This window comes from Manis javanica, chromosome 5 (assembly GCF_040802235.1).
Source record: "Manis javanica isolate MJ-LG chromosome 5, MJ_LKY, whole genome shotgun sequence".
Lineage (NCBI taxonomy): Eukaryota > Metazoa > Chordata > Mammalia > Pholidota > Manidae > Manis > Manis javanica.
Genome location: NC_133160.1, coordinates 56,724,394 through 56,750,709, shown reverse-complemented (window position 1 = coordinate 56,750,709; position 26,316 = coordinate 56,724,394).

Below are 26,316 nucleotides of genomic sequence, written 5' to 3'. Positions count from 1 at the left end.
AGCTACACTGCATAATTAACAGATTGGGAAAATAAGAACTAACTAAAGAGTAATCACAAGGTAAATAATAAACATTACATCCAAAATCAATGAAACAGAAAACAGAAAAATTGATGAGAAGTTTGAAGAAAACAATATTTTTTTAAATAGCAGAACACAATTGACAAGCCCATACATAGATAACCAAGGGAAAATTCACAAAATTTGGAATGAAAAAGCATCATTATTGAGTCAACAGATTAAAAGAAATATAAGGAGATATTAACAAATTTATATCAACACATTAGGTAACTTATATGTGGGGAAATTTCCAGAAAGGTAAAAATTACCAAAACTGACTGAAAAAGGAGGTGTAATGGTATATATACAAAACTATATCACTATAACAAGGGACCTTGTTGCAAATTTGTTACATATGGGAACTTCTTTTAAAACATTAAATACAAAACTGATTTATTGAGCAACATAAATTCAGTGGGTAATAAATTCTAACTAATCTATTCTTCATTAATAATTATCTTAAATATTCTGAAATAGCTCCTTTACAAAACCCTTAGAGACATCGTTTGCAGATTCCACTGATTTCTGGCCACTTATAGCTATTAAGCCTCAGTTGAATTTAAACATAAAACTGCACACTTGATGTGCATCTTATTTTCTTCCCTCTCCAAAGGTAGGTTTCAGTTTCAGCCCTGGAGACCTGAAGTGGGAATAGTGACTAGCCTCTTCTATTATTATTTATTTCCAACCTTGAAAGGGAGTGTAAGAAGGGAGTTTGATTCAGAATATCTCTTTGCTTTTCCACTCTAGGTCTAACTTTTCTGGGTTTTGGAGGCTAGAGGTGGACACTTGGCAGGGAGGAAGCAGGTGGAAGTGGTCCACTGTTACAAATGAATGAAGAAATATTTCTAGTTTTGTTTGGGCTCTGTGACCATCTTGTGTCTGCAAAACTGGACTATGTGGTTATCTTAGGTTTTGATTTATCTCAGCCCTTTCCATCTCTAAGAGTACTCTGGGCCATGATCCCTTTCCTTGGTCAATAGAAGCCTCACTTAACCCTGCAGCTAACTCAATAGCTTTATTTCATGTGCCTCCTATGAGGTGCGGCAGGTACATCCAAGGTCATCCTCAGTGCCCTTGAAAGTCATCAGGAAATTGAGATGTGGTTCAATACATTGTCTTCTTGTCAATTTATACACAACTCCTAATTACCTTTCTGCTGTGCAGAGGCTTTTCTGACCTTAAGAAATCATACAGGACATTGATCATTTTCTTTCTTTATCACAAACCATAAACTTCCAGGGAAAAACTCCAGACTCTCTCAGTAACTTTCTCAATTTACTCTGGTTCAGGGCAGCAAAAGGATGGACCTATTGGGTTTAGGAATTCAAGAAGTGTCCAGCTGTGGAGCAGAAGACAGACATTGCTAATCTCTAGAAATGCTTTGCATAAATATCACTATGCTGGAGATAGGGTGGGGCATAAGGAATTGCCTTCCATGCAACAAGATTGTAAAACAAAGTATTTTCTCTGATGACTTCCATTCCTTTCCTTCAGTCCCTTCCTTGATTTCCCTATGGATGTTGTGAGGGTACATGTTTTTACCAAGACTCCCTGAAATTTTTCCTTCCTTTATGGTAGTCCTTCAGGATAGAAGAGTCTTGGTACAATTGCTGGAAATCTCCAAAACCAAATACCATAATCTTCTATGGGTCCTGTACTCATAATTCTAGAGTCTGATACATATTAATTGTATGAAATGATATATATTTTTTGCTATCATTAATCTACAATTACAGAAAGAACATTAAGTTTACTAGGTTCCCCCCTATACCAAGTTCCCCCACATACACTTTCACAGTCACTGTCCATCTGCATAGTAAGATGCTGTAAAATCACTACTTGTCTTCTCTGTATTGCACAGCCCACCCCATGACCCCCATGCACTATACATGCTAATTGTAATGCCCACTTTCTTTTTCCCCACCCTTATCCCTCCCTTCTCACCCATCGTTCCCAGTCCCTTTCCCTTTGGTAACTATTAGTCCATTCTTGGGTTCTGTGATTCTGCTGCTGTTTTGCTCCTTCAGATTTCCTCTGTTCTTATACTTCACATATGAGTGAAATCATTTGGTACTTGTCTTTCTCCACCTGGCTTATTTCACTGAGCATAATACCCTCTAGCTCCATCCATGTTGTTGCAAATGGTAGGATCTGTTTTTTCTTAAGGCTGAGTAATATTCCATTGTGTATATGTACCACATCTTCTTTATCCATTCATCTACTGATGAACATTTAGGTTGCTTCCATATCTTGGCTATTGTAAATTAGAGCAGCGATAAATATAGGGGTGCATCTGTCTTTTTCAAACTGGAGTGCTGCATTTTTAGGGTAAATTCCTAGAACTGGAATTCCTGGGTCAAATGGAATTCCTATTTTAAGCATTCTGAAGAATCTCCATAATGCTTTCCACAATGGTTGAACTAATTTATATTCCCACCAGCACTGTGGGAGGGTTCCACTTTGTCCACAACCTCGCCAACATTTGTTGTTGTTTGTCTTTTTGATGATGGCGATCCTTACTGGTGTGAGGTGATATCTCATTGTGGTTTTAATTTTCATTTCTATGATGATTAGAGATGTGGAGCATCTTTTCAGGTGCCTGTTGGCCATCTGGATTTCTTCTTTAGAGAACTGTCTATTCAGCTCCTCTGCCCATTTTTTAATTGGATTATTTGCTTTTTGTTTATTGAGGTGGGTGAGCTCTTTACATATTTTGGAGGTCAATCCTTTATCAGATGTGTCATTTATGAATATATACTCCCATACTGTAGGATACCATTTTGCTCTGTTGATGGTGTCCTTTGCTGTACAGAAGCTTTTTAGCCTGATATAGTACCACTTGTTCATTTTTGCCTTTGTTTCCCTTGCCCGGGGAGATATGTTCATGAAGAAGTCACTCATGTTTATGTCCATCAGATTTTTGCCTATGTTTTTTTCTAAGAGTTTTATTGTTTCATGACTTACATTCAGGCCTTTGATGTATTTGGAGTTTACTTTTGTGTGTGGGGTTAGACAATGATCCAATTTCATTCTCTTACATGTAGCTGTCCAGTTTTGCCAGCACCATCTGTTGAAGAGACTGTCATTTCCCCATTGTAGGTCCATGGCTCCTTTATCATATGTTAATTGGCCATATATGTTTGGGTTAATGTCTGGAGTCTCTATTCTGTTCCACTGGTCTGTGGCTCTGTTCTTGTGCCAGTATCAAATTGTCTTGATTGGCTTGATTGCTGTAGTAGAGCTTGAAGTTGGGGATATTCTTCCCCAACTTTATTCTTCCACTTTATTCTTCCTTCTCAGGATTGCTTTGGCTATTTGGGGTCTTTGGCAGTTCCATATGAAGTTTTGAAGTATTTGTTCCAGTTCATTGAAAAATGCTGTTGGTAATTTGATAGGGATTGCATCAAATCTGTATATTCTTTGGGCAGGATGGCCATTTTGATGATATTGATTATTCCCAGCCAAGAGCATGGGATGAGTTTCCATTTGTTAGTGACCTCTTTAATTTCTCTTAAGAGTGTCTTGTAGTTTTTAGGGTATAGGTCTTTCACTTCCTTGGTTAGGTTTACTCCAAGGTATTTTATTCTTTTTGATGCAATTGTGAATGGAATTGTTTTCCTGATTTCTCTTTCTATTAGTTCATTGTTAGTGTATAGGAAAGCTACAGATTTCTGTGTGTTAATTTTGTATCCTGAAACGTTGCTGTATTCCAGTATCAGTTCAAGTAGCTTTGGAGTGGAGTCGTTAGGGTTTTTTATGTACAATATCATGTCATCTGCAAACAGTGACAGTTTGACTTCCTCTTTACCAATCTGGATTCCTTGTATTTCTTTGTTTTGTCTGATTGCCATGGCTGGGACCTCCAGTAATACATTGAATGACAGTGGGGAGAGTGGGCATCCCTGTCTTGTTCCTGATCTCAGAGGAAAAGCTTTCAGCCTCTTGCTGTTCAGTATGATGTTAGCTGTGAGTTTATCATATATGGCTTTTATTATGTTGAGGTACTTTCCCTCTATGCCCATTTTGTTGAGAGTTTTTATCATGATCAGATGTTGAATTTTGTCGAATGTTTTTTCAGCATCTATGGAGAAGATCCTGTAGTTTTTGTCTTCCTTTTTGTTGATGTAGTGGATGTTGTTGATGGATTTTCGAATGTTGTACCATCCTTGCATCCCTGGGATGAATCCCACTTGGTCATGGTGTATGATCCTTTTGATATATTTTTGAATTCTGTTTGCTAATAATTTGTTGAGTATTTTTGCTTCTATGTTCATCAGGGATAATGGTCTGTAGTTTTCTTTTTTGGTGGGGTCTTTGCCTGGTTTTATTATTAGGGTGATGTTGGTTTCATAGAGTGAGTTTGGGAGTATTCCCTCCGCTACTGTTTTTTGGATAACTTTAAGGAGAAAGGGTATCATGTTTCTCTGTATGTCTGATAAAATTCTGAGGTAAATCCATCTGGCCTGGGGGTTTTGTTCTTGTGTTGTTTTTTGAATACCATTTCAATTTTGTTTGCTGTTAATTGGTCTGTTTAGATTTTCTGTTTCTTTCTGGGTCAGTCTTGGAAGGTTGTATTTTTCTAGGAAGTTGTCCATTTCTCCTAGGTTTTCCAGCTTGTTAGCATATAGGTTTTCATAGTATTCTCTAATAATTCTTTGTATTTGTGTGGGGTCTGTCGTGATTTTTCCTTTCTCATTTCTGATTCTGTTGATGTGTGTTGACTCTCTTTTTCTCTTAATAAGTCTGGCTAGAGGCTTATCCATTTTGTTTATTTTCTTGAAGAACCAGCTCTTGGTTTCACTGATTTTTGCTATTGTTTTATTCTTCTCAATTTTATTTATTTCTTCTCTGACCTTTATTATGTCCCTCCTTCTGCTGACCTTAGGCCTCATTTGTTCTTCTTTTTCCAATTTTGGTAATTGTTACATTAGACTATTCATTTGGGATTGGTCTTCCTTCTTTAAATATGCCTGGATTGCTATATACTTTCCTCTTAAGACTGCTTTTCCTGTATCACACAGTAGTTGGGGCTTTGTGTTGTTGTTGTCATTTGTTTCCACATGTTGCTGGATCCCCATTTTAATATGTTCATTGATCCATTGATTATTTAGGAGCATGTTGTTAAGCCTCCATGTGTTGTGGGCCTCTTTGCTTTCTTTGTACAATTTATTTCTAGTTTTATTCCTTTGTGGTCGAAAAGTTGGTTGGTAGGATTTCAATCTTTTGGAATTTACTGAGGCTCTTTTTGTGGCCTAGTACGTGGTCTATTCTGGAGAATGTTCCATGTGCATTTGAGAAGAATGTTTATCCTTCTGCTTTTGGATGTAGATTTCTATATATGTCTATTAGGTCCATCTGTTCTACTGTGTTGTTCAGTGCCTCTGTGTCCTTACTTATTTTCTGCCCGGTGGATCTGTCCTTTGGAGTGAGTGGTGTGTTTAAGTCTCCCAAAATGAACGCATTGCAGTCTATTTCCTCCTTTAATTCTGTTAGTATTTGTTTCACATATGTTGGTGCTCCTGTATTGGGTGCATATATGTATTTATAATGGTTATATCCTCTTGTTGGACTGAGCCCTTTAACATTATGTAGTGTCCTTCTTTATCTCTTGTTACTTTCTTTGATTTGAAGTCTATTTTGTCTGATACTAGTATTGCAACACCTGCTTTTTTCTCTCTGTTGTTTGCATGGAGTATCTTCCTCCATCCCTTGACTTTTAATACGTGCATGTCTTTGGGTTTGAGGTGAGTCTCTTGTAAGCAGCATATATAGATGGGTCTTGCTTTTTTATCCATTGTATTATTCTGTGTCTTTTGATTGGTGCATTTAGTCCATTTACATTTAGGTTGATTATTGAAAGATATGTACTTATTGCCTTTGCAGACTTTAGATTCGTAGTTACCAAAGGTTCAAGGTTAGCTTGTTTACTACCTTACTGTCTGACCTCACTCGCTTATTTAGCTGTTATAAAAACAGTCTGATGATTTTTTCTTTCCCTTCTTTTTCCTCCTCCTCCATTCTTCATATGTTGGGTGTTTTTTTCTGTGCTCTTTTTAGGAGTGCTCCCATCTAGAGCAGTCCCTCTAAGACACCCTGTAGAGGTGGTTTGTGGGAGGCAAATTCCCTCAACTTTGGCTTGTCAGGAATTGCTTAATCCATCCTTCATATTTAAATGATAATCCTGCTGGATACAGTATCCTTGGTTCAAGGCCCTTCTGTTTCACTGCATTAAATATATCATGCCTTTCTCTTCTGGCCTGTAAGGTTTCTGTTGAGAAGTCTGATTATAGCCTGATGGGTTTTCCTTTGTAGGTGACCTTTTTTCTCTCTGGCTGCCTTAAGTACTCTGTCCTTGTCATTGATCTTTGCCATCTTAATTATTATGTGTCTTGGTGTTGTCCTCTTTGGGTCCCATCTGTCAGGAGTTCTGTGTGCCTCTGTAGTTTGAGCAACTATTTCCTGCCCCAGTTTGGGGAAGTTCTCAGCAATTATTTCTTCAAAGACACTTTCTCTCCCTTTGTCTCTCTCTTCTTCTTATAGTACCCCTATAATGCAGATATTGTTCCTTTTGGATTGGTCACAGAGTTCTCTTTGTATTGTTTCATTCCTGGAGATCCTTTTATCTCTCTCTGCATCAGCTTCTATGTGTTTCTGTTCTCTGGTTTCTATTCTATCAATGGCCTCTTGCATCTTATCCATTCTGCTTATAAATTCTTCCAGAGTTTGTTTCCCTTCTCTAATCCCCCTCTGGATGTCTGTACTCTCCCTCTGGACTTCATTCCTTAACTCTTGAATATTTCTCTGCAGCTCTGTCAGCATGGTTATGATTTTATTTTGAATTCTTTTTCAGGGAGACTGGTTAGGTCTGCCTCTGCAGATCCTTTCTCAGGTGTTGTTTGAACTATCTTGGACTGGACTAAATTTTTTTGCCTTTTTATTGTCATAGCAGTGTCTGTAGGCAGATTGCAGATGTGACAGCTGGGAGAAGAAAGTCCTTTCCTGCTTGCTGGATGCCTTGCCCTTCTCTGCTGCCTGTGATGGTTACCCACACTTCTGGAGCAGCCACCAGGTTAGTCCCCTAAGCTGCTGCAGGCGGTGTCTCTGTCTGAGCAGCACAGAGCCCTTCGGAGAGTGGGAGGCATGCCAGGTGCCCTCCTCCGTACTAGCAGCAACCCTGCCGGGCAGCTGTGTGACAACAGTGCCCTTTGTACCTGGCCCGGGTGGTTGTCTGTTGGGCTGGGATTCCGGTTGTCTGCTGGGAGCACGCCTGCTCCCTCTGGCTCCAGTGCAGGTGCGCATGGGGCTCTCCCACATGGGCCTCTACCGGGCTCTTCTGGCTGTACTGCTGCCAGTGCGTGCGAGCCACACCCAGGCTGTTCAGTCGCACTGCTGCGGGGCTCGCACAAGCATCTCTTGGTCCCATCTGGCGCCCCTGGTGCATGGATCTTCTCCCGGTCCTTTCCAGCGCTGCCGTCCCCAGCACGCACTGCCACTCTCCTGCTACTGGGCCGGTATGCCGGGGTCCGCGCCAGTTGGAGGAACTACTGGCAGGCTGCTTAGTGCCGTGAGGGGCTTCAGAGCTGCACTGCCTCCCTGGGGTGCAGAGCGCCTAAGTTTCCCTGGTATTCCCAGCTGCTGGCTTAGTGTGCCTCAACAACTTCGTCCAGCTATGGGGTCTCTATCTCTTTAAGACTTGCAGAAAGCACTCACTTTTCTTTTGTCTCAGGGTTGCTGGTTGCAGGGACCTGCCCACTGGTTTTGCTTTTCCGTTTCTCTAATATCCAGCACCCTGTGCACCTTGTGTCTGCGTTTCGGGTGCGGATTTCTAGAGCTGATTGTTTAATAGTCCTGGGCTTTCACTCCCTCCCTGTTCTGACTCCTTTCTTCCAGCTGGGTTTGGGGTGGGGGAGCATTCGGGTCCCTCCTGGTCGCGGCTTGTATATTACCCCCTTCGTGTGATGTTGAGTTCACACAGATGTAGATGTATCCTGGCTGTTGTATTGAATCCACTGGTGTCTCTTTTAGGAATAGTTGTATTTATTGTATTTTCATAAATACATATGTTTTGGGAGGAAATTTCCTGTGAACTACTCATGCCGCCATCTTCCCATGATCCTGAAATGATCTTTTAGCAAAACTCTATAAATTCAATATTACAAGCCATCCTCTTGTACCCCTATTTACTGATGAAGTTAATAAAAGTTAAGTTACAACTTGACATAATTAGTAAATACTGCTAAAACCTATATTTGACTCCAAAATCAAACTCTAAATCACTGCAGCATATTGAAAAATGTGCAAAAGAATATGGAAATTGGCAATTCATATTAGTGATACAGCAAGTTCACTGACAATCATAGGAACAAAACAATACAAGGAGATGCATTTTTATGTATATACTTGAATGACTTTTACAATAAGAGAAAATCCATTGTTATACATTATACACTTAAACAAGTATGCCTATAAAATATCTGGAGCATTGTAAATTAATAAGGTTTCTTTGAAAACAATTTAGTAGTGCATCAGAAATCTCTAATAGCTTATCATTTAATCCAGTAATTGCCAGAGGTATTTTAATAACATTTGTAAGTGATATAATACTATATAGGCATCAATTGCAGTTTTATATTTCAAGACCTAACAATCTTTAAATAAATTATATAATGCACAATTAAACTAATATTATGTAGTTATTAAAATGGTACTTATAATTTGTTTTAAATAAGATGGAAAGTGCTTGTTTTTACTTTTATAAAGTAACAATCTATATGTTATATTTTACCATCTCAATTATGTAAAATTCAAAATAGAATGGACAGAAATTTAACATAGTTTCAGTATTTGTTTCTGGAAAAATGCATTCCATTTTTTTCTGCATATAATTGTGCACATTTTCTCACTTATGTTCCAAAAATGGATATATGCTTTTTATTTTTGCAGGAATATAGAAAGCAGATTAAATAGCACAGTTTGGGAAAGTACTTACTACTCTACTACAGAAGTTAAAAAGCAAGACTATTAAACTGTCACAGAAGTTCTGCAGAAGCTAGAAGCATTAGAAGTAATAATTATCTATCCATCCCATCTTACAATGAAAGTCTTGGAAAAGTTATGTATATTTTTTCTTTCTTTACCCCCTTCATCTTAATAGTAAATTCAAAATGAGAATATTGATTTACTGCTTTAAGAGAACATCTGAAAAAAATGTAAAGTCTCTATAAGAACTAGAATGAACAACTGGGACAAGCAGAATCTAAAGACAATGTTTATTTTAGTGCATAATATTAATGTTAGAGAAGACAATCAGTTCTTGCTTTGAATATAGTAAGTACTAATATCTGGTAGAAAAGCTGCCATCTTGTTCATTTCTGTCACATGATTTGTTCATTGGTTTTTATTTCTAATTATTTCAATTTAATCAATTTTACTTGACATTTTCTAAGTCTCTTCCAATACATATTTATTTCTCAATTCTTAAAGTATCTTTCTTTATCATATTTTCCTATAGTATCCCTATTTCTCAGGTTAGAACTTCTATTATGAAGAATTCTAGAATATTCACCAGTTTTGGGAGATTTATTTGTGTTTTTTACATTTTCTTTCATATTTCTTTGTTCTGATTTTTGTCACTGCATTCTTAAATATTTTTAGCTTGATCATCCACCCTAATAATTTATGTTTAGTTATTTTAATTCAGATATTCACTCTATGACATATATTAATTTATTTGTATGAAGTTTTTATTTCCAGATGTGCTAATCTTTGTTGGGATTATTGGTGTATTTCATAACAGCCTTTACTTATTTCTTAGACATAATATCTTCTCAAATTGCTAAGAAAATAATTTCTTTTAAATATTGTCTTCTCTTCATACTGTTGGTTCTCTTATGCAGGTCTGATCTCATTTGAGTTTGGTTATTCTTTATCATTGTGCTCAGTTACTTTAAAATTTTAATGGTAATGTTACTTTAAAACACAATGTTATGTAGCTTTTGTCTCTTAGTGTCTGTGTTCATCAAGTATTAGCTAGCCATTTAGGACATATCCACAACTTTATGTTTCAACTAGATATGACTAGTGATGAACATTAAAAAGTTTCTGCTCTTATGAGGACACTCTATAAAGGGAGGGAAGAAAGGGAAGGAAACCAAGTTAAAACAAGCTAAACAAGTTATACAAATTAACAGTATTTCATTTGTCATATGTGCACTAAATGAACCAAACAGCTTGATGAGTTAGAAAGTTACTTGCAATGATCCTATTTTTGATTGGGTAATTACTCAGTTACCTTCTTATTATAGATACCCAAGTTTGCCTAGGTTTATCTTCTCTTTCTCACAGTTTTTATCCATTTCCATGGCCTCCAAGTAGAGTTTTCTGATTTTCTTAAGTTGTAGAATCTTTCCACTCATGGGCTTGCCAAATTGAGACATTACTCTACCATTCTAAATCACATATTCATCGTTCCTGTCTAAGGAAAGGGGCCATTGTTGACTACAGCCTGGAGCAGTTAAGTTTCTCCCAAGTTAAATCATCACTACTTAAAGCAGTGGGTGTTCAGCCAATGGTTTTCTTTGCCAGTCAAGTTATTTCTGCCTTCCTTCTTTCAGGGATGTTTCATAATTTCTGATCCAATATGAGGCTTCTTTATCTTCATCAAAGTCATGACTTCTTTTTAAGTACCCATGACCTTCATTTCTACTTATTTGAGGTCAGAAAAGGGGCCAAAAGGATATATGTGTTAAACTTTCATGCCCTTTCATGGCATGCTTTATTTTATGTGTTTTTGCTCATGCAAGTTGTGGTAAGTTTATTAAATATTAGTTAAGTACAATACAAGTAATCTAGTACGTCAAAGCTCATGTTCTCCTTCCTGACCATAAGCTGTCAATGATGGATATGTAAACTGAGCAAGGCTAGAATGTAAATTGATCAAGGCTTTGCTATTATAACGTCAACCCTCTGCACATTCAAAAATGTCCTGAGAAGTTAGGCAAAGATCTTTATCTTCTTATTTAAGTCTTAATATCAGTGTCTTGGTTATTTCATCATTGACAACTCCCAACCTCCTTTCTTTTTTTTTCTTTTCTTACCAGGGTTCCACATGTATGTAAAATACAGGGAAAACTACCAGACATGCAGTGTTCCCCAGGCTGTGGTACAGATGTGCTTCTCCTGAGTGACTCATAGAACATATGAGCTTCTTTCTTTTTGATTGAATGATAAACTTATTGATATAAGGGAATCATGCCTTTCTAGTCTAAATTATATCTTCATAGTCCCTAGCACAGTGCCTAGTCAAGAACTGTGGAGGAACTGATACTATATTTTACTTCCATGCTTACAAATTAGTCTTCTACATTTCATAGATGTAGGCAGAAGACAGAAGAATCCTGAGTTAGACTGAGAACTTTATTACTTGAGGCACTAAAGGCTGGATGAACTTCATTCATATCCTGGTTCCCCATGGGGCTATCATGGGGGTGATGCAGGCAGACCTCGAAGGATATTGCCCAAGCAGTAGTTGTATGTCCCAACCGAGGAACTTACAACTTTCAAAATCTAAGTCCAGGGAAAGGAAATCCCAGGGCAAAATAACTCTGAAAACCGAAATCAGTTGAAGGGAGAATTAAAGTTTAAAATCTGTTTATTGCTTACAAAACTGCAGTCCAGCCCATATCTCTCTTCTGCTCAAGCAGCAGCAAAACCGGCCCTTCCCTCACCTTTCAAGTACAGATTAGCCCTCTTTTGCCCAGGTAATTAACCCATTGACACGGAAATGAACTCTCCACACCTGCGGAAAGATGCAAATGCATTAAAGCCTACTTCTTTCCACATTTGAACACCTGTTGATAGGCAGATGTACCAAAGCCAGGAGAGATATTCTGGAAATGTTTCAATTTTACCCACAGGAAACTAGTTTTTCAAATGGATCTGTGATATTTATAGAAATATATATTTGGTTATTCAGATGACCAAATATATATTTCTCAGGTATATTCGGTCTTTATTCACAGATTCTAAAAACTCCTCAGAGCCATAAAGGTGAAATGGGTGTTTTGTTATTATTAAAGGTGACTTTTGGACCCTTCCAAGGGTCGGGGCTGGTTGCAAGGGCGACTAACCATGTGATTGGAGGGATGGACCTTTCTGTCCTCCCTCTCAAACTACCCCGCCTCCTGGAAGGTGAGAGGGACTGGAGGCTGAATCAGCTAGTGGCCAATGACTTAGTCAATCATGACTGTGTTACGGGCCTCCATAAAATCCAGAGAACAGCTCTTTGATCCTTTTCAGAGAGTTTCCATACTTGCAGAACCAGAACACTTCCACATGTCACTGAGCCAGGCCCCAAGCTCCAGGAAGACAGAAATTCCTTTGTTCAGGACTTCACCTTATGTATCTCTGCATCTGACTATTGATTAACATCCTCAAGTATAACCTTTAACAAACTGGTAAACATAGGAAGGTGTTTCCCTGAGTTCTCTGAGCTTCTCTAGCAAAGTAATCAAACTTAAAGAAGAGGTCTTTGCAACCTCCAGTCTGTAGTCCTTAGATCAGAAGCAAAGAGCCCAGGGCTTGAGACTGGCATCTGAAGTGGTGTGTGGGAGCCAGTATTATAGGACTTAGCCTTCAAGTTGTGGAATATGAGCCTGTCTCTGGCTAGATGGCGTCAGAATATTGCTTGGTTGTGCGCATATGTTGAATTTAGATCCAGGACTCCTGATTTGTTATCACAACCACACCTCCCCAGTTTTTGCCTCAAAGAGGAATGTTATTTTATCATAACAGCACACAAACAAACCTGCTTTCTATTCTGTACAGAAACACTATTTCTATCTTCCAAGGATATTTACAAAACAAATATCCTTGAAATTATAGTCCAAAACAAAAAGTTAGCTCATCTTATTATTGGGAAGGAAAGAACTCGGCTCGGTGTCACAGGGAAATCAGATATAGTGAGACAAGAGACAAGTCAAGAAAGCAAAGTAAGTTTTAATACAATCTGCATAGAGTAACAGAGCAGACCTGCCTAAAATAAGACAGGCAGGCATGTATGCTTATTCTGAGGCTTCTTTTATGTGGTTTTTGGCAGGGCAGAGAGGTCCTTGACTGACAGCGGTCAGCTCTCTAGGTTTGTTCTGACTGATGAAATGGGAACAGGGGCTGTGCTGTGCCTGTGCCTCTCATGTTTCTGGGGGGGGCCTGGACATTTCCAGAGTCACTCTTGGACCCTGTGCTTCATCTGATTAACTATTTGAGTCATTTCTGGTTTTTTGGTTCTATTTGATCAACTTCCTGAGTCATCTTTGGGGGGCCCTTTCTCCTTTTCATCCCGCTCATTTCTGTCTTTCTGCCTAACATTATTGCAATATGTTCAGAAATTAGAAATATGCATAGAGAATTACCACCCAACATTAAAAAGTAATCTTCATAATTTATATAAATGAAAGAATAAATTACTTGACCACTGGTTATATTCAGTAACATTTGAAGAGATGACTTTTGTATAATTCCCCTAAATATATATATATACATATACATGCATATACATGTATGTGTGTGTGTATAAATGTATGTGTGTGTATATATATATATTATATATATATATATATACACACATATATACATATATACACTATTTAAATTCAGAGAAGTTGGCACTTTGTGTATCTGAATGGTTAATACATTTATAATTTTTGGACATGTTACAAAAATGATTTCTTAAGCAGTACTGCCTAACACTATTTCACATCTATTAATGATATAAACCAACTACATAATTCTTTTTCATGCCATTAGACACATGCTGTGAAATTAATGCTCCATCCATATGTGAAAATTATATATGGAGTGTATTTTTCAGTAAGCAAATAATTACTGTATACTGAAAGTACATGAGTAAGCCCTTAACAATGACATGCATAAAACATAAAATGTAAATGGGAAAAAAAGATAAATTTGCATAGTGCATTTGCATAATTTGTGTTCATGCAGATGCTAGTGTGTATTTATATATATATATATATATATATATATAATATGTGTGTGTGTGTAAGTATGTATGTGTATATTAACATTTGTATGTATATATTACATAAAATCTTCCAATTGAGTCTAACTCATCTCAGTTGATTTTTGGGTAACAACCTATTTCCTCACTGACTCTATTACTGAAGGCCTGGGGCTAGTGTGAATCATGTTCAGTCTTTTTAGCACTATCCAGTCCTGGTGGTATCTTTGATCTGATAGGACCCAAAGGAGTATTCATCTGAACTTAGTAGAATCACTGCTAACCTTCCCACTTTTTCTAAAGTGTCAAATGAAATTTAAGTAGCAAAAACATGCTACAAAGAATTGTCTTTCACCATGTTAATAATCCAACTATAGTGATGGATATTTGATACTGTTTAAGAAAATATTTAAAGCAATACAACTGAAGAGAAAATACAATCTCTTTTATGTGGGCTATTCAATAATGGCATTCAAAAGTGGTCTAGTGATGGATGATTATGAAATTTTATATTTAGTTGAATGTGCCCTCTATACAGAAGAGCTTTTCTTTTGTTAATAAAACACTATTAATAATGTATAATCTTCAACATATTTCCTGGGCACATTTTCTCTAAAATTAATTGGAGTTACTCATGATATCACTTGTTCTATGAAATGGATTCATAAATTGAACAATTTTATAGATTTTATCATAGTTTCCCATACATGAACATGTATAAACAATTTATAAAGACTAAACTAGATCATCATATTGGGCTTTCTGAATTAATTTTAATGTAGTATTACTAAGTAAGGTTATTCTCAACCTTTGATTATTTAACATGATTCAATTTAAAACCTGCAAATGATAATCGGGTTATTTGCTTTTTGGGTGTTGGGGTGTGTGAGTTCTCTATATATTGGATATATCTCTATATCCAACCCCTTGTTGGATATGTCATTTACAAATATATTCTCCCATACTGTAGGGTGCCTTTTTGTTGTGCTGATGGTGTCCTTTGCTGTACAGAAGCTTGGGAAAGATAGTGTAGCACAGAGAAGACAAGTAGGAACTCTGTGGCATCTAACTACACAGATGGACAGTGACTGCAATGGGGTATGGGGGTGGTACTCTACAATATGGGTGAATGTAGTAAACACATCATTTTTCTTGTGAAACTTTCATAAGAATGTATATCAATGATACCTTAATAAAAAAGAAAAAGAAAAGGAAAAGCCTGAGAATATCAAAATAAATAAATAAAAACAAAGAACATTTAAAAATAAACTGCAAATGATTGAGCATTTTTACCAATCTAATACTCTATTTAAAACAACTACATATTTTATTGCACAAATATAATTAAAACTAAACTGAAAAATTTTAGACACATAATCCTCTTAGATATAACTTGAGTTAATAACTTCTACTGGTAAATGACTTTTAAGATTTTCGTGTATTTCACACATCCAAAAAACGCAAGAGTCAGAATTGCACATCTAAATAATCTAAAGTGAACACCTACAGAACCACTAGACACATTAAAAAAATAGACCACTGCCAGCATGACAGAAGCTCCCTTAGTGTCAACCCTAAAGGGGCTCTGCGGCCAAGTTAGTATCTTGACCTTCCAGGAATGAAAACCCTGGTAAACTACACACTAGGGGCTGGAAGGCCAAAGGTCCTCATCCTAGGACTACGTGTGCACCAGAAATGGACCGGGTCTTGTAGGGACTAAAGCCGTTTCAAATCACTTTAATCTCTGGCCTGGCATAAAGATATACAAGTGATTTTTTTAATCATTCTAATTAGGTAAAATACAGACTTTTCCAAACTGCCTGCCTAGTGATGTAAACCCATATATTTATTTTCAAAATAAATATCATTTTAAAAGTAATACTGACACCCATCCTTATCTATAGTAGTAAAACAACAAAAATGAATATCCTGAATGCCTGTCAATGGAGAATTTTTAAATAAAACATACTTTAATTTAACTTTTTAATACTGCACAAGTAAGTTCTAAAATTTACCTCTGACAGGCTGAAGGAGTTTGTTTCCATACTGTATTAAGTAAGAAAATCCATTGAAAAATAAAGTAACTATGGTTTACAACTGTACTTCAGAACCTCTTGCCTGAGAAGTTTGGAAAAGTGATTTTTTAATCCAATAATGTGATTTGTTGAAACCCACTTGGTGATAAAACTTAAACTTAATTGATGCAATTTTTGTTCTAATATTTATTTACTTTACTTAGTGTGGATTTCCATATGTGACTGCAGATATATTGATGTGTTAGATTAAGGGGCACTGCAGAAATCCTGCTGAGTTAGTTCCATTACACCACCTTCCTGAATCTGAATAGAATTCTTAATTCTAAAATTCATCCAGTCCCAAGATTTTCAGATATGCAATTGTGCACCAGAAACATGATTCTATTTCTGTAAAATAAAAAAATGAACGATCCAAAAATATGTATTTCAAATATTTTTTACACATATGTATGGAAATAGTTATATAAATGAATATATATCTTGCTGTTAACATTATTTACTTCAGGTAAATTGGAAAGGAGATTGAATAGGGTTAGTGTTTTACATTCTAATTTATAGATCTTCCATTATTTAATTCATTATGGTATCTTGAATAAATTCTGTAACTTCAGTGTTTAAATAGTAGTTTCTATGACAACCATTTTTCAGACTATATATATATATATTTGATTGAAATAAACTGAATTTTTGCTTCCATGAGACATAAAAGTTTCACTAAATCTTATGATCAACCTTGTGCCATCTTTGAAAATGTCTTAGATTCTCTCCTTTATCAGAAAATTCTCACTGGCCCCCATTCTTTCTGGCTTCAGCCACCCACCATATTTTAAGGTCCATTCCTTTCCAACCAGAAACCTGTCCTTTAATCTCATCTTCACCAGAGCTACAAGTTGTTTATTTTAAATTCTTATTATGTTGTTATGCAAAGTAATTTAATTGTTCTTAATTTGATCCCCAACCACCATATACACAAACCTTTTATACTGAAACTAACGTTAAATATGCCCTCCTGGAATATTTTTATCACTGCATCAAGCTATCAGAAGGAAAAAATTAGTCTGAATACACATTTATACATGTGAGATAAGAAAGAAATAAGGACTATAATAAACCATGACAAGCATTTATATTGTACCATAGCAAGAATTATGCTAAACGTGAGTAAGAGAAGACACAGTAATGGCAATTACACAAAGTATAGTTGAGGTACACAGGGCTCTACTCATACTATTTTAATATATTTTAAATATATGTAATCTATGCACAGTTGAACAACATGGGTTTGAATTGCATAAGTCCTCTTTAACACTGACTTTTTTCAGGATGTATTAGAAAAATTTTTGGAGATTTTCAATACTTTGAAAACAGATTTTCATTTTTCTAGCTTGCTTTATTGTAATACAGTATATAATACACATAGCATACAAAATACAAGTTAGTAAACTGTTACCTTACTGGTGAACAATTACACTATGCACAGGTAAAATTTGTATGTGGATTTTCAACTGTGTGGAGGTTGGTGTCCCAATCCCTGTGTTGTTCGAGTGTTAACTGTATTTATTCATGTATCTATATATTCATACACATCATTTAAATAAATGTAACCTTCACTTATTATATATATATATATACCTATGAAATATACAAATAATATTTATTTAGTTTTCTTATTCAGTAATCACATTTCTTTTTTATTGAATTGGGAATTTAAAATTAAATTAGCAACTTTAAATTTATTAAATTTAATAAAATTAAATCCTAGCAACTACTAGGCTTTAAAATGTATATTTAACAGTCTAAATAATGAGATTAGCTTTATTTGTATATTTGATTACTTTATATTACTTTTAATTTTTTATTTTACTTTTTTATGAAATATAGTTGATGAACAATATTATACTCATTTCAGGTATACAATACAGTGGTTCAACAGTTACCCATCAAATCCTCACCCCAACTAGTGCCGTTGCTGTCTGTCAACACAGAAAGACCTTACATAGCTATTGGCTGTATTCTCCCTGCTGTGCTACCATCCCATGACCAACTTTTGATGGGGATTTTACTACACATACATTTTCTATGTCTTAAAATAGATATATTTGAATTTATATATAAATTTAATTACATGAACACTTGTTAGTATTACAGGTTACTGAAATCTATTGGATTAGTGCATTTAGTTCTCTAACATTTAGGAAAAGTTTTTAAAATGAGGTTGAATCTACTTGATGTTAGGTCTTGAAGGCCAGATTAAAGTTTTTTGGGTAGTTTTACACAAACTATAAAAAGATTCATGCTCTCCAATGATTAGTCCTACCTATAGCAGCAAAGCCCTCTAATGAAAAATTTGTTTCCTGAAAAATGGAATTCATTCAGGAAACATGCTCAGCTAAGGTTTTTCACAATGCCCTAATACTATGTAATTTATGTATGAATTAAAATATTACCTTAATTTCCTCTTATTTTTAATTGAGTGACTGGACCACAATTTTTCATTTGTCTTGTTTATGAAAACGCTTTAGAGAGGCATAAATATGCAGCTTCTTTGACTTGAGTTTAGAAACGTTATGCTTATGAACTAAGTGACAGTGTCAGTTGTCGCATACAGTGACCATATATCAAGAAATTACACTAGCATTAGGTAGAACAGCAGGTCCATTTGTTCAAATGCTCACTGAACATATGAGTGATTTTCTCTAACAAGGTCCCTAGGGAACCAATGTTAATCCATCACCGCCTGCATCCTGAATGGAAGATAACTATTTTAAACTCCTGCTAAAGTATGTGATGTTTTAGGAGTGAAATAGAGTATGTGTCAGGCATTAGAAAGAAATATACTATTGGAATGCATACCAGAGAAAATCTGACAGAAACCAGTAATCTGCTAATCTAATCAGATTTTCATTCTTGTTTATGTTTCATGTGAACATAAACTTTGATAAAAAAGTAAGAAACAATTAAAAACAAAAAACAAAATGAAGAAACAATTAAAAACAAAAAACAAAATGAAGAAATAATTAAAACTGGGATTATTCTCATAGAAAATTAGATACTTTGTGTTTTCCTAAAATGTGTATATCCAATTACGATTTTTAATGTTCAAATGGATATAAAACATACACACATAATACAACATGCAAAACTGTTAGCATTTTGCTGCATTCATTTGTTTGTTCAACAAGTCACTTTCTTCTTTCACTCTAGTTAAGAAAAGAATCCTTATTTATGGCAGCTACACCCTAAGGTGACCAACAGTGATTCACCTTGTAAAACCCCCTCCCTTTGAATGTGGGGGGATGCTGTGACTTGCATATAAATCATAGAATATGACAAACTTGATAAGAGGTCACCTTTGATAAGTTTGCATTCTGAGAACATTCATGTTCATATACTGGAGCAGAAGATATTCTCCTTGCTGGCTTTAGGAAGCAAAGTGCTGTGTTATAAACTGTGGAGAATGTGAGGAAGGCCACATGGTAGAGGACAACAGTCTGCCTCTAGAACCTGAAAGCAGCCTTCAGCCATAGACTCTAAGAACGTAGAAAGCAGAGGACCTATGGAAAAGTTGAGATAGCAAATGCATGTTTCCTAAACCAGTGAGTCTTTAAACCCACTGTTATTCAGTGCACACACACACACACACACACACACACACACACACACACACACATTAGTGCAATATTGGTTTATTCATTCAGGGTTAATATTAGCATACTGGCATGACCACTTTGGAGGGGAATGAATGTTCTACCAGTACACCTTGGACTAAATATCTGACGGCAGTCTTGAGGTTGAAATGTCAGGACTTCCTTGAAGGAATGTAAAAGATGTAGTCAAAAGATTCAAGGAGACAGGCATGAAGAATGTTCAAATTTCTTAGCCATCCCTTAAGGAAGGTAGATGCTTCCTTATCAGAGTATTGATATATGTGTACCTGAGGATCCCTGGAAACTTCTGTGCTGGCTGCTTTTATAGGCAGGGATTATGGTGGAGAATGTTGACATGGAAATGGGTTTTCTTGCCCCAGTGGGATTACTGGGATTCAAGTATGACAGAGGTTGGTAGTGGTGCATAACATTCAAAGATAATGTGGACTCACTACCATGACAAATCAGGGAGAAATCAGTAAATAAAGTATTTTGATGGATGGGCAACTTATTAAGAAATCTGATTGTAGATAGTGGTGTATAAATTTGAGGCCTGATGAGAGATTCTTAATGTGAATTGATACAGAATGAATTTATGGCTTCTGGCTTCTTTCTGACTTGTTCCAAACACATGCCTGTTTACATTACCAGAGACCCACAATTAACAGGAAAGCTTAGTCTTTTGTGATACAGCCCCTAATCTATATTCCCACTCTCCCCTCAAGCTTACTCCAAAGCACTTGTAGCCTTTTAACATGTGACTACATTATAGAAAATGGAATTTGAAATTTGATCCATTATTGGGATTAATAGATACTGGATCTGAACAGATACTAATCTCTGCTGATTAACTTGTCACCACAACCCAGCAGTGAGAATAGCAGATTATGGAGGGGATGTGATAAAGGTGTTCTGTTAATTTATTGCTGTATAATGTGTATAATTGCTGTGTAATTGCTCCAAAATACAGTGGCTTACAACAGCAACAATGATTAACTCTATTTTATTCATGAATCTTCAATTTGGGCAAAGCCCAACAGTATGTCTTTTGTGTGTTTCATGCAGTTTCGGTGTGATAGGTGATATAGCGCTAATGAGGCTGGATCGACACTTCCACGGTTAGTCACTTGTTGAGCTGGTAGATTGGTCTGGGCTGCTGGCTATGAGTTTAGAATGGGCAATTGTTGATAAGCCTTGCTGCTCTCCATGGAAGGCTCCCACAGGGTTGCTTGGGCTTCCTCAGCATGGCGTCTGGCTTCCAAAACTCTAAAATGACCTAAAAGGAGAAGACAGACACTACACTTTTCTATCTATAGTGGATATTGATTGCTTTCCCAACTTTGAGAATTATATTGGAATAGTAATGAGTAATCACTGACAGAATCCATACCTGTCTCCTGAACAGTTATTTTTGAATGAGTTAAGTAGAAAAATCTCAATTTCTGTTCCATTTCCAAGCAAAAATAGCAATCCAAAAAAAGGAGTAAGAACATCCCTAGAAGAATTAATGAAATTAGTGTCATATTCAAAGACTTAATGTAAAGACTGTTATTTCTTCCATATCTTCATTTAATAGTTAATTGCTTCGGATATGGAAAAAAATGCATCATAGAGAATATACTGTAGTATTTATATTTAAATCACAAATAAATACTGGATATTCAAGAACAATTTGTTTAAAAGCTGGGATCTAGAGTTTTGCAAATGGAAAATACTTTCTCTCTTGGTCTCTTTAAGTTGCTATAACAAAATACCACAAGCTTGATAGTTAATAAACAGAAAATTATTTCTAACATTTCTGGAAAGCTGGGAAGTACAAGACCATGGTGCCAGAGTGGTCTGTTATGGGAAAGGCCCTCTTCCTGGTTCATAGCTGGCACTCTCTCACTGTGCCCTCACATGGTAGAAGGGACTAAGGATCTCTCTTCTAAGGTCACCAATCTCACACACATGGGCTCCACCATCATGACCTAACCACCTCCCAAGTGTCCCACCACCTAATACTATCACATTGAGTATTAGGATTTCAACATATGAACTTCGGGAAAACACAAACATTCAGACCATAGCATTTGCGAAGCAATATCTAAGGTTGACATAAGTGTTTATGCCAGGCTCTCATGTAAATATCAGAAGCACATATTAACATAATGAAATTAATTAATTATTTAATTCCAAAACAGTTATAGCTTGCATACATTGTGCTGGGAACACTGTGGAGCTGAGAGAATAATCCTTTGCCCTCAAGGAGGTTTTCCCGAAATGGGGAAGATAAAATCAATAGATATTAATTACTAGATATTACATATTCTACCTAGCATTATATTTTCAAAACAAAATTCTCTAGTTAAGTAGCTTATATTCTTTTAGGTCTTTTAAAATGGGATCTGTAGAATAACACAAGAAATGTTCCCCAAACTATTTTAACACACAAAAACACACCTGTTCTGCATGTCACTGGCTCAGAAATAAAATTCTATGACATTTGATGTTTTTATTAAAACACAGGGACCTGCAATAGACACAGATTTCCTTGATGATACGCATTTGCCTTCACTCAAGTACGAGTTACAATGGAAGGAAGAGATTAATGAAAGAAATCCCTTAGCAATATCGTAGCTGACCGCAAGCATGCAGAATGAAACCTTTCTGAGCATGCAGCTATAATTTAACAGAACAAAATAGTGCTATTCTGTCCAGCAGAGCTCTTCTAAGCAGAGGCCTTCCAACGGGTCTTTTCTTTCTTCAGTTCTATGATTAATTAGTATGTTTCAAATTCAATTTCCAAAAACTTGTTTTTGAAAATGTATACAAGCAATACTATACCCTTTCCAAAAAAAAAAACTTTCAGGTAGTTTATACATTATGAAAAGTGTATTTACTAAAATAATGTCACAAATTGGACCAACTTCTTATTGCTTTTGTTATATTAACTATTATGTTTGACTGACACTATTAATAAAAGCAAGCATCAATATTAATGTTTATTTTTATCCTTCCTCTAACTTTTTCTTTTATTTGAACAATTTAATTATACACATGAATAAGTTATTAAAATAGGAGGATAATTTTGCAACAGTTTTGGCATGTATCAAAGCTAAATATGTAACAAGTATCCTAGTTATATAGTTCAATATGTTGTTTTTCATATGCATTTTAAAAATCGCATGCTTTTTTTTTCAAAATATGTCCTTTACATGTTCATAATTACCATGTAAATACTATTGGCTGAGGAACAATACCAATTTTAAACATTTTTAATACAGGAAAATTTTGAAATATATTCATAATTATCACTGATTGCATATGAATCTTCTAATACATTTTACTTGCTTGAAAATAAAGAAATGGTGGATTATAATTATTACAGTAACTACTTTTCTTATATTTAAATGCAGAATTCTGAATCAGTGACAAGGCCTCAAATTGGTTAGTTTACATAATGTGCAGAAGTACATAATGAAAAATCTGCAGCATAATTACTGGCAGTTGAATAATGAATCATTTGTGCATGTTCAAACAAGTCCATTAATGTGACACATAAATTCATGAACATTTATGAGCAATTAATATTCTGAAAGTTAGTGGAACAAGATATCTTACATTATCTTTCCTAAGGTAGAGCTATTTACATGCTCTAACTACTCCTGTCTTCATATCCTTGGCTTTCCTAACAAACATGATTTTTATATTTTTAAATAACAAAAGAACTTAGTGTCTGAAAATTGAGATATTATATTTTCATTTGAAACCATTGACAATTGTTCATCAAGATTTAATGTATCTTTATTACCCATCATACTATGCTAAACTGTAAGTTCCTTACCAATGACCCTTAATATCCATAGGGAAAATATTTAATCAGATTCTCAAGGTAAATAATAATATTTTGTTAATAAAACACCATCTCAAAGAATTTACACACTGAGTTGGAGCAATGACAAGATATTTTAAAAAAATTGTCATTCTTTCAACTATCTGTGTCATTTCTTTGAGATAGAATTTTTAAACAAAAATATTATCAAGCTTCAGAATCTAATACACCTTATTTGACAACCTTAATTTTCATGGTTATTTCTGTAAAATATCATCATCATTTTTCCAAGTGAAAATTTGGAATCAGAGAAACTTTCTTAGAATTCTCTGACTCAGTTTCAAAAAGTTTTCAAAAATATTTTAACTATGTCATCATATGTGGATGTAGATAAGTAACCCTCCAGAGGCCAATTTTATTGATTTCCCTTATTTCTAGTACAACTTATAAAATTCTACCACCATATAGACATTAAAGGAATTTAAATATATAGAAATATGTAAAAGGTTTTAAGAGATTGATTCTACTCTTTGACTAAACATAACAAAACCTTTATATAATAGGTATTATTTCTTAAAAGCCAATGACTATCTCACTTCAAGAGCCATGTGTTTTAATCCCAAAACTATAAGTTTATTGGAAATAAAGCTTTTATAATTAAACTTTTTCCCAATATTGTCTAGTTACAGCAAAGTTTCCTGTACTATGGAATGAAAGGCATAGGACCCACCATAAGCTATTGTCTATATTTCAAATCAGGAAATCAGAAATTTCTCAATCATAAGAAATTAGAAAAGAAATAAGATATCATGAATAAAGCCATGCTTTATTTAGGAGAAAATAAACTTAATATTTATTTCAGAATATATGTTTTCATCCTTGCTTTGTTCTGGCAACAGTGGTGCATGCCTCATAGGATAGATGCTTTTCATAAATTCATACGTTTTGATAGGACAGAGGGAAGGGGGTACTGGAGACATGGATAAAATATGTAACATGAACTAACATCAGCCCCATATGTTTCAAGTAATAAAACATGACATATAATAGATTGATTTTTGAATTAATAAGTAAGACAGGAGATATTTTGGTGCTGGAATTCACACTGAATAATTCCTAGAGAAATAAAATATTATTTTTGATGTTTGTTTGCTGCCTGCCTGGGTGACTGGATGGATAAAGTGAACAAAAAGAACATTCAAGATGAAGAGCTGATAACAATATGAATCAAAACAACAAAGATACTCTATTGGTTTGTACGGTCGCTAACATCCCCCAACTAGAAGAAAATACTCTTGTTCAAGAATTATGAAACCAAATAGAATTACACAAATCAGGGAGAATAATTTACAAATAATTTTGGATATAGAATAATAATGGTAATAATAATATTAATATTCTGTATTGACACCATATAGAGCAAAGATTTTTGAACCAATATTCAGTAGGAATATGATGAACATGACAAATGGCATCTAAGAATTTAGAAAATTCTTGATTGATATAATCAGGATGTAGAGTGAGTTTGTAGTATTGTTATGACGTTGAGCAAATAAAAGAGGAGAAAAAGGGAAGACTTATTTCAGAGAATGATGCAATAGTCAAAGAATAAAAGAAGACCAAATAAATGGGGAAATGGAAGCTTTATGACCCTACTGGTACTAATCTAATATTTCAGACAATTAACCATCTAGGAGGAAACATGAATGAAAAACAATAAACCAAAATCTCAAGCCCACTGCTATCAATTCAATACCAATATCAAGGTGTGGTTTATTGGAAAGAAAGAGTAATATGATTGTAATTGTTTTAAACTGTTATACACATATATGGATAATATTAAGAATCTCTCAAAGTTAGGAAATTTTCATAATGGAATAACAGTCATAAAATTTAAAACTGCACATTAGAATTATTAGATTGATCTTAAATATACTAAAGAAGAGAAAATAGTAAATAAATAAATAAATACAAGTCCACCTCAGTGCTTGAAATCAGGAATCCAGACATCACGGAAAATTCTCTGCAGCTTGTCAAATCAGCCTACATAAGAGAACATGGCCTCTTGGAGAGCATGATGAATTTTATAGTTATAAAATCATGTGCAGAGGTAATAAACTGGGTAGATTTGTCCTTCCCATCTAGCTTATAACCAAAAGTTTCCAAAAAACCCTCAATAACAATATTGTCAATCTTGTGGATATAAGCTACTGAGTGCCACATGTCATGTCATGTCAACAGAAAGACAGCAGAATTGGTGGCTGTCAAACTAGCAGTATTCAGTAAAAGACAGGAACATAAATTCTCAATAGGAAATTATAGACAGAAAGGTTGGGAAAGTTAAAGACATACTTTTTTAAATTTAAAATACATATACACATATATTTACACCCACCTAAACACATATATCATTTTATCATATGAGTTTTTCTTACATGGCTTCTAATATTAAATGTTTTAAACTTAAACATGTTATCAAGATTATTCTATAAGTGCATAGATCTAAACTGTATATGAATATTTACCTTTGAAATACTTATTTGTCATATCTCTTATAACAGTGTGAAATAAATATATTATCAGTAACTTTTGTAGATTTTAACTAGGTCTTCTGGGAAATGTTAGGTATCAAACATTTATGAACTACCATCCTGTGACTGTATACTTTCAATAAGAGGAATGCTGTAGTTGGGTAACATAAGTTTTAATAGATAATGTAACATTAACCAAGTGGCTTCATAT